Genomic DNA, 11,143 nt, shown 5'->3' on the forward strand with positions numbered 1-11,143 from the left:
CGGTCACCATGTGCTATTGCAATCTACAAACTGTCTACTGCAGCATCCATCCTTTCTGTCTCCACTTCCCCATCCTGGTTTAGGTGCTGCCGTGGACTGAATGTCCCCCCTAATACTCATTGAAGCTTGACCCCCATTGTAACAGTGTTAAGAGGGAAGGAAATTAAATTATAGTATTTGAAAGGTGGGGCCTTGTTCCATTCACAGAGTAATGGGCCTGGTTCTGATGGCTTTATAAGGACAGGTAGTGAGCAGGTCAGCCCTCTTGCTCAGCCTGTTCTCACCATGTGACACCCTGAGTTGCTGTAGAGTATGAAGAAGGTCCTCACCAGATGTGCCCCTGGACTGTGGACTTCCCAGCTTCCAAAACTCTAAGAAATAAATTTCATTTCTTTATAAATTACCCAGTTGCAAGTATTCTGTTATAAGCAACAGAAACGGACTAATACAGGTGCTCAGCATCTCTTACCTGGACTATTAGAAGTCTGTTCACCAGGCTCACTGCCTCATCTCCTTCCAAACCACCTGCCACTCCACCACCAGAGTAATCTTTCTAAGATAGGCATCTGATTGTGTCACTTACCTCCAATGTCTCCCACTGGCTTTCCGTTACGTACAGGACACAGCTCAGACTCCTCAGCATAGCATGAAAGCTCGTTATCAACCAGCCCGAGCTAAATTCCTAGCTCCATCTCTCTCACTTCCTCTACAAGCACCCTATGTTCCAGCCATATTTAACTAGTTGCCGACATCCAAATATGTCATGCTCATTTCATAACTTCATGCTTTGTGCTTCCTGTTCCATCTGCTTGCAAAGCCTACCAATTTCTTTGAATTTAAGAGATAAGCTTCAGTTCCCTGGAGAACATAAACATATTTCATTTCCTTGTTGCTACTAGATATGTCAGCCATCACTGGATTCTCTGCTAAGTGGTGTCACAATGATTTTAATTCAAGTGAGAGTTCATGGAAAGGGGAAATCACTGTCGCTGAGGGTCACAGTCTTGGGGAAGAGGAAATAGAAGGAAGCTGTTTTAAAAAAAATGTTTAAGAACTATCTCTATTTCCTATTCTCTCATATAGTATTCTGAAGAACATTTTTGTTTTGTTTTTTTTTGAAATTTTCCAAACCCACAGAAAAGTTGAGAAAACAGTACAGTGAACACCCGGATACTCCTCACATAGATTCACCAATATCTTGCCCCACCTACTTCCTCTCTTTCTTTCTCCCCCCACACACATGCACATCCCCGATGCTGAAAGCAGGCAGCTGCTGTCCTGGCCTTTCACCCCTAAGTGTTGCACCTTGCATGACTCAGAACAAGGACATTCTCTTACACCGCCATGACCCCATTGTCCACACCTCAGAGAATCAACATTAATTCAGAAAAATCATCTAACATACACTCTGGACTCGAATTTCCCTAATTATTCTCCAAAATGTACTTGATAGCGACTTTCTTGACCCAGAATCCAATCAAGTTTCACAGATTGATGTGGCATCCAACTGTTTGGGAGACCCAGACGACCTGCAGAACATCCCACATTCTGGATTGCTTTGGCTTTATTGTCAGGATTTGGTTCAGATCAAGTATTTCCAGCAGGTTTGCTATGTGGTATTCCTCCCATGGTATCAGATCGGGGGCTCCTAAGGTCAGATTGTCCCACTACTGGCAAAGCCAAGCTTGATGGGATGCAGATAAGGTGAAGGCTCACAGATCTCTCCCATGCAAATTCACACTTTGGCCTTTGTCATTAATATTAACCTGTGAGACTGTGTAAAAAGTCTTTTTCCCTACAGTCTTTTCCCCAGTGGAACATATTATTTATTGATGATCATTGCCTGAACCAATTATTACATTGAAGTTACAAAATGGTGCTTTTCTAAATATAAAATTTAGTTTATACTTTCTAGCTTATAATCTTTCGTAAAGCAGTTTTTCCTTTCACTCTCTTTTGAGTCTCATTATGGAGACATTTTTTAAATTCAGTGTGTTATAGTCATTTACCAGGATTATTCTTTTTGATCCTCAAAATTTCCCAGAATCGGCCAGTTGAATCTTTTTCAACTGGCTTCTGTGTCCTTTTGACATGGACTATTACACAGTCCGTGGACGTGTCTTTGCTTACTGGCCAATTAGGAACAAGATGTTCCTAATGCAGACCTGGTATCAGCCAGTTCTCTAAGGAGCCCTGGTCCTTTCTGGAATGCAACAGTATTCAGAAACCAACACCTGGTCCCTAAGAGAGCATACTGCTACGGGGTATTATTGATCTAGGCTTTTAAAAAGTGGACAGAGCTAGAATATCAGATCAAATCCTACCTGTAGGGTCCTCCATCCTCTCCCGCACAATTCCATGTTCTAGATCTCTTCACTGAAAACCCTCATCAGCTCCCACAGCAAGTGGTAAATACAACCCTCAGTGATCTGGGTTTGGGGCCTCTCTGTGGAGACTGAGCTTCTTACCTGATGTGGTGGCAGGAGGAGGCGGAAGGAAAGATTTACTTGCCAGTCAGCTAGATTGTACCCCAGGTAGCTGGCTGCCAGGCGAGTGGGCAAACTGTATATAGTTCTGTGTACACAAAAGAGAGGACCTCTCACAAGGGAGGGCAATTGTCCAACTAGACGTAATCAAAGCACGCACCTGTGTCCCAATTTTTTTTTAAAGATGACCGGTAAGGTGATCTTAACCCTTGACTTGGTGTTGTCAGCACCACGCTCTCTGAAGTGAACTAACCGGCCATCCATATATAGGGATCTGAACCCATGGCCTTGGTGTTATCAGCACCACACTCTCCCAAGTGAGCCACGAGCCAGCCCTGCCCCAATTCTTAAGAAACCTACCTGTGAACTTTTAACATAAAACCAGCTTTTGAAGATTTTCTAATGAAGGATAAATTCAGACAATGCTGCTTTTGTAGTTTTCTCCATGCAAGTGACGTTTCCAACAAAAAGCTACTTGGCCCAACACCCCTGGAGAAACATTTGCTTTAGCTATTTCTCCTGAACGGAGTTCCCTGCACAGTGTTGTGGTTATACCACTCCTGTGAGTGAGACTATTTTCTCTTTCTGACTTTTGTACACTGCAGAGGATTTTTGTGAAAGTCTATTAAACAAACTTTGGTATCTGTTGCAACAATTTTTTTCATGAGGTACAAAAGTCTTCTCAAGAGATACTGGGCAATCATTACAAAATGGCTGGGTATAGAATCCAGATTCCCATGAAGATATTCTCCCTTTGGATCTGCACTGCAATGATCTCAAGTAATTCCCACAGGAGTCTTGAGAGATAAATATTATTCATGTACTAAAGATGAGGACCTTAAGATTTTAATGCATATTCCATTTCCAGACATGTTAAAATATGGGGGAAAAAAGGTGTATGTTAGAATTAACAACCAGTGGTTAGTGATGGATCTAGGATCAAATTCAGATCTTCATGACCATGAGAACCGTGCTCTTTCCTTTTAACCAATGGTTTATGAAAGAAGAATGAGCCGAGCTGCAGATAAAAGGAGAGCTAGGATTTAAGGAGGTAGAGAAGATAAGAAAAAGTTTATAGCATGAGCAATGGTGTGGATCTGAAAGTTTGTTTGGAGCGTGGACTCAATGAAGAGCTGATCTGAGCCATGGATTCAGATTAGGGAGCAGTGTGCAATCCAGCTTTCAGAAAGAGATTGGCCAGATGAACCAGGGCTTTCGTTAGAAGGCGGCTCAGGATTATTTAGGTTAGCAGTTCTAGGAAACTGGGCACTGTTGTAAGCTTGAGGGTGTCACATGTTGAAAGTCGTGCTTTAGAGAAGTAGACAAGGTGGATTGGAAAGAGGAGACATAAATGAGGCTGCTGTAGTCAGTCAGGCACCAAGCAATGAAGCCTGAATGGCAATGGTGGCCATGAGGCTGGAGAACAAGGGCGCAATGGAGGTGGGAACACTTAAGAGGAAGAGTTCTCAGCAATTGGTGACAGATTGGAGGCTGATGGGCAGCCCATATAAATGATCATCCAAACCTTTGAGAAAGAAAGTGAAGCACTATTAGTAACCACGCCAGACAGCAGGCATCAGCCAGGACTGTATTGGGCAAAGCTGACACATGGTTGGTTAGACCAGATAGAAAGAAGGGGAGACCAGAAACAAAACTTTTCCAATATTTCTTGTCTTGGGGACTATGGGTTAGTAGCTCACAGAGCAGTTGTAAATGTTACCTCTTGTGCAAGGAGAGTCTCTCTGTGATCTTTGCCAGTCCTCCCCAACAGAGCTTGTGAGGAATCAGACAACCCTGCGTGTATGGGTGAAGGGAAAGGCTTTGCTGGCGAAACTTACATACTCCTGTTATCCACACAGAGAAGTGTATGTCAGGGTGGGTTCTCCTGCCCACGGGGGTGGCCATTCCTGGGGAAGGAGCCTCTCCCTTCCAACTCTGTCACCTCACTTCCTTATTGGACTAGAGCAAGAACAATCCTGTCGGTGGGAGAACAGTCTGTAGGTATATTCGATGCCAGCACTTTGCAGAAGTTGTTTGGGAAATCCAACTGTGCAGCACCTGGGAAACTTGAGGGCCATGAGAAGGTGGGTGTGGAAAGGGAACCACTGAGCCTGTGGGTTCCTGGGTTCAAGTCCATCTCCTCCCTGGAGAAATGAGAAGCCTTCAGTCCCTTTCAGGATCTTGTCCAGGGAACCCAAAGTGAGCTCCCATGACCATTTTTTGGGATAGTGCTGCTTGTGATGCCAGAGTATCTGGTTTAGGGCAGGGGAGGGGAAGAGGGAGGGTATAAATGGGGTAGGGTGCTATTGTGATATATTAAGAAATATATATTTGGTCCCCAGTTCCTGGCAAAGAGCTTCTAAAACCCTTGGAATTTCCCGAGTGACAGGGGTGAGAGAAGCATCTTTTGTTATTCGTAACAAGTTCTTTTCAGCCATAGCTGATGAGGCGACTCTTCTTGGGCCCTTAGACAGCTTCAGGATGGGGGCTGGTGGCCAGAGGAATCAACCATGTGATTAGAGGGTGGGAACTTTCAGCCCCACCTCTGACATTCCAGGAGAGGACAGAGGCTGGAGATTGAGTTGTTAACAGCCAGTGGCCAATGATTTAATCAATCATGTCTATGTAATGGAACATCCATAAAACCCCCCGAATAAAGGGGTACAGGGAGGTTTGGGGCTGGTGAACAAATGAATCCATGTGCTAGGAGAGTGGTGCCCTTCAGCCCCCCAGTGGGGACAGAAGCTCCTGTGTGGGGAACCCTTCTGGCCCTGGCCCCATGTACCTCTTTATCTAAATGTTCATTTGTATCCTTTATAATAGCCTTTATAATAAACCAGTAATAGAAAGTAAACTGTTGTTCCTGAGTTCTGTGAGCTGTTCTAGCAAATGATGGAACCTGAGGAGGGGGTCATGGGAACCCCTGATTTATAGCTGGTGGGTCAGAAGTATGAGAGGCCTGGGACTTGGATTGGCATCTGAAGTGGGGGAAGTCTTGAGACTGAGCCCTCAACCTGTGGGGTCTGATGCTAACTCTAGGTAGTGTCAGAATTGAATTGAATTGTTGGATACCCAGTTGGTGTCAGAGAGTTAGAGAATTGGTTATTGTTATAGAAAAACCCATATATTTGGTGTCAGAAGTGTGAGCAAGGAAATGGTTCAGAGGAAGACAGAAAGCATCAATTTCCAATGAATTAACCTACAAGCAAATATACTGAAGTGAACTTTAATAAATATAGTCTCAGTATTTCTTTGATGGTTCAGAGGGTCCCCGAGAACACTACAGGCTGTTCAGTAAACATCTGGCTGTGTCCATTTCTGCCTGCTCTAAGAGGGTACATGACACACAGTCTGACTGCAGGGCCTGAAGTCATTGTCACAGCCTAAGGGGTCCCATATTTTGTGTCTAATTTCTAATGAACTAAAATTAGTAACAGGTGACAAGCCAAATACACACTTGGAAGGGTTGTTTATGGGATTTAATTTTCATAGCGATTCCATTACATTCCACTAATCTAATTTTAGCATAGAAAATACCCCTTGAGACTGAAGGCCTGATTCGGAGACCTGGATTTGGAGACAATCACACCACAGTTTTGCTTTAGTGATGAAAGTCAAGCTGGAGTTCCTGCGATCTCAGGAGATGTTGTTTTGATTCTATCATTTTCTTGGTAAACACAAACAAACAACAATAACAACAAAGAAACCCACAAACTTTAGGAACTCTCTATTGCTCATAGGATTGTGTCTAAATTTCTGTGACTGATACTCAAAACTTTCTTCAATCTGCTCTGTTTATCCAAAAGTCTTATCATGTACTGCTATGGGTCAAGTGTGTCCCTCCAAAAGTTCATGTGTTGGAAACTTGATCTCCATTGTAACAGTGTTAAGAGGGTGGGTAATCCCATTAAGCTAACTGAAAGGTAGAGCCTTGAAGAGGTGATTGGATGTGAGGACTGTGCCCTAGTGAATGGACTGACCCATTCATGGAGTAATGGGTGTGATTCTTGATGCCTTTAAAAGGAGAACAAGTGAGGAGGTTAGTTCTCTTGCTCAGCCTGTTCTTGCCATGTGACACCCTATATTGTTGCGGAGAGTCACCACCACCACGGCCCTCACCAGATGTGTTCCCTGGACTGTGGGCTTCCCAGCCTCAGAAACTGTAAGAAATAAATTTCATTTTTTCATACATGATCCAGTTTCAGGTATTCTGTTATAAGCAACAGAAATGGAGTAATACATGTACCCTGCCCCACGTGCCACACTGAACTGGCCAGTGCCTCTGAACTCATGTTATCATGCCCTCTGCCAAGCTCTCGTACAGGCTGTTCATCTGCCCAGATCTGTCTCCTGTTCAGGACCCTGCAGACCTCTGTGCTGCAGACCCCCGTATGCAGCTATCTCACTAGTGTCTCCAAGATATCCAAGCAAACATTCATTTTCAAAAGTGAAACTCGGCAGCCTCCCTCCTAAACTGGCTTCTTTTCCTCTCCTCTATCTTAGTGACTGACAAGGAAAAAGTCCTCTATGGTGTCTTTCCTCTGCCAGGCTCTATTTAATCCATTGTCCACAGACATCCTGCTAAAACACAAGCCAGGTCACTGCATCCTCCTGCTGCAAGCCCACTAATGGCTCCCCATTGTCTCAGGACAAAGCTCAGGACAAAGCGTGAGACAAAGCAGAAACTCCTAGCATCCCAGGGGGAGGCTCTTTGAGATTGGCCTCCTGCTCATTCACTGCTGTCGTCCCTATGGTTTCCTCTCTCCTGCCTTCAGGCCGTGCACGTCATGCTTCCCCATTCCCTTATACTGGCCACCTTCTTCAGGTCTTTTATCCCTTGTCTATGCCCTAAGCTCCAAGAGGGAAAGAAGCAGTCCTGTTCGTCTTACCATGAGCCCACAATCAGCCTTTAATGAATGTTTAATGATCAGTAAATGAAGAATAATGAACGATACAAAAGTGCAATGAGTCAGGACCAGGACCATAAAGAAGGGAAAAAAAAAAAAAAAGGGAGACTGCAGACCAGGACCAGGGAAGGGATTGGAAGTTAATGTACTGTAGTCATCCTTGCTGATTACGTGTGTGCGTGTTTATGTGTATACCTGTGGACAGATAGATAGGTATCTTTTGGGGATATACTCATGATGTGGTGTGACCTTGGTTCTTTTTTTTTTTTTTTTTTCCTTTTTGTCTTTTTTCGTGTCCGGCAACGGATCGCAACCCTCAGTGTCGCGCCCGCACCGGACCAGGACCGGCAACGGAACCGCAACCCTCAGTGTCGTGCCCGCACCTCGCTCAGCCAGTGAGCGGGAACCGGTCTGTATGTGGGATCCGAACCCTCGGCGGGAGCGCCGCCACACTCCCAAGCGGTGCACTGTAGCAGTGCGCCACCGGGTCGGCCCAACCTTGGTTCTTTTTAATTAACCATTTTGAAGCCTTTAATAAGCCCTTTTGGGCCAGCCCGTGGCTCACTTGGGAGAGTGTGGTGTTGATAACACCAAGGCCACAGGTTTGGATCCCTATATAGGGATGGCCGGTTAGCTCTCTTGGGATAGCGTGGTGCTGACAACAACAAGTCAAGGGTTAACATCCCCTTACCGGTCATCTATTTTTTTTAAAAAAAAGCCCTTTTGGGTATTTGGGAGCAATACCCAAACTGGATACCCCAACTGGTGTCTGGGTGGCCCCATCTTGCTGTGACGCTGTTCATTTCTGGTAAGCACCTTCCTTACAGAATGTCAAACACAGACTATTCTAATTTGGATGTTCCAATTCTTATATGCACACTGGATATTTAACACAAAACATGCATGAACTAGAGAGCTAACCTTTTCACCACTCTCCTTATAAAGTCATCAGAACCACTTCCATGACAACCCATTAAACAATTAACCCATTACTCCATGAATGGATCAATCCATTCAGGAGGGCCATTCATGATCTAATCACCTCTTAAAGGCCCCATCTTCCACCACCACATTGGCTCCAATATGAGCTCAGGGGGACATTCAAACCACAGCAGTTAGGAATGAGAAATAGAGGCTATGGCAAGAATAGGAGGGTAGAATTGATTTAATAAAATTATCAACACACACCAAAACATATCTGCAGGACTGATAAACTATACAACATGTACACACAGACTCCTTCTGTTTAAGGAACACATTCTCAGTTTCCTTGTTTTTCTCAGATATATATTGTCAAACTGTCTAGCTCATTAGTGTCAATCACTCTGTTCCCAATATACAGCGATAAAAAATTCAGAAGAGAATCTTAAACAGTAAGGTTATCCCCAGGAGTTCAAGAGTGTGAAATGTTCTTGAAGTCAGGGGACCAGGTTTATTGGAACCACTGTTAACATTATTTTTCTGTAGTCTTAGCCCTGAATAAATTACTCAAGCATCACAAAGATAATTAGACAAAGAAAAAAGCACCCAGTAGCACCCATTTATGTGTCCATGCCAGTATCTATTCCTGTCACAAAGTTTCTCAATAATTATTAGAAGTCAGAGGTGAAAAAGGCAGATTGGAACAATTAAAACCTTTTATGCAAAACAGTTTTGTGTAGCATCTTCTCCATAGTAATTTTAAGAGAGAGAGAAAGAATAGATTTTACAGTGCATAGCTGTGGATAGAGAGATTTATCATTAAACAGAGATAATAAATCACACATAGCGACTAAAGCCTAGCTTTTATGTGTCCTGGTTGCCAACAGCATTTACTACTTCAACAGATCCTGACAACAATAATTAGAATTCAGGGGGAGCAGGAGGAACGTGAGAATCTTGCAAACAGGTTTCTGGAAGTACATGCACACTGGTCAGGACAATGGGGATGCCTGGTTCCTCTCCTCTATCCAGCATTCTCTGGATGAATTTTAGAATATCGAGAACCCTCTGGGCTGTATCAAGTGCCAAATAAAGTCCAAATTACACAATAAAGCATCATTTATCTTTCAAAAGCTCCTCCACTGGGGCCACAAGGAAGGACCCACACCTGGGCAAAGACAGTCTTTTTTTTCCTGTGGAAAAAATGCCTGAATTGTTTCCACATTGCTTTTGCATTGCCTTCCAGGCCACCTTCCATTACATGGTGAGAGGGATATTCCTTAAAAGTCAGGTGGGAAGTGCCAGATACTCTGCATTGCCTTCAGGTTAAAACCCAAACCTGCTGTCGCTAGTGGATCATTCAGGCCCCTGTGGAATGTAAGGAACTGTGCACCTCCACCTGCTCTCAAGCTGGACTCCCAGCAGCAATTACTGTGCCTCTGCACTTCCTCGGCCTCACATCCAGGATGGATGCCATTTATTCGTAAAAACCTCCCGAAACCTGATCTCTCCACTCCTTCCTTAATTTCGGAATGCACGATTTAAGTAAGGACTCTCTTAGCATTTAGCGATGATTTCCATCACTTCAGTTATCACAATTGTAACCGGCCCCTTGTCTGACTGAGTTTCCTGTGAGTAAAAGCCCTATGCTGAGCTTAGCAATGCTCTGGGCACACAGTAGGTGCTCAATAATCCTTTGAGTGAACTCTGGGAATACACCCCCTTGAGGTACAAATACATACAGTAAAGTGCATACATTTGCAATGAGTGTACAGATCAGTGAATTTTACATACATGTATATACACGGAGGTATATAATGGTTACCCAGTAGAGCATTATAGAACATTATTGAGGCAATGGGCTTTAACTGCTCTGGGAATGAGCCCCATCCATGCTGTGAAAGCAGGCTGGCTGCCAGTAGAGGACTCCAAGACGTTACGGAGGGGCCTTCATTCATTCACAGGTAGAATTCTCAGGATGGGGGTAGGGGCATTTGAATCCAAATGAAAGAAGAGGGGGTTAAAGAAGATGAAAGGTAAAAGATGCAAATAGAGAACAGTGACCATAAACAATTAACCCTTTCCCGTCTCCCCACACTCACCCAGACGCAGCAGGGTTTGGGAGGTCTCAGGATTCCCTGTCACCCTCCCCACTGTCCTGACGCCTGCGTGACTTGGAGACCAGAGTGACTCTGAAGTAACCGTGGTCAAAGCTTTCCAAACCTTGCTCGACACGTGCACGGGTCCAGTCTCGCAGGGGTTCTGGCTTCTCAGCTCTCCCGTCCCTGGCACAGGCCAACGTGCATTTCTGAGCCCGATCACTCAGCCACCAGGAAACCGAGTGTGGAGAGAGGAGGCGCCTTCTCGCGTCGCTGCGGCCTCAGGGTTCCTCACGTGTAACACGAGAGGGCCAGACGCTCCTTAACTGACCCCAAATGTTTTTTCTTCCTTTCTCAATACAGTATTTGTATCAGCACGTTACTCCCAGGGTGCCAAAGACCTCTGCTACGGTTGTGCAGGCTGTCCCTGCACGGGCAATGGGTGGCGGTGGGGGTGTCTATGCGGGCTGAAATCCGCTGCCAGGGGGCCAGCGATGACGCCCTCCAAGGCTGCAGGATGGGCGAGCGGTGGCCCTGGCTTGAGAAAGTGAAAACGTCTAATCGATTTTGCCCGTCGCCCTGACTCCCTTTCGGACAGGTAACCGGGCGGCGGGCCTCTACTCGGCTCTCCCCCGCTGCTGCAAGGGAGGAGAGGGTCACTTCCCCTCGGTCCCTTGGCGAGGACATCGAGCGGGAGAGCGGGACCGAGCCCGCCAGCGACGCCGCCCGC

Source organism: Galeopterus variegatus, unplaced genomic scaffold, assembly GCF_000696425.1.
Source record: "Galeopterus variegatus unplaced genomic scaffold, G_variegatus-3.0.2 Scaffold1935, whole genome shotgun sequence".
Classification (NCBI taxonomy): Eukaryota; Metazoa; Chordata; class Mammalia; order Dermoptera; family Cynocephalidae; genus Galeopterus; species Galeopterus variegatus.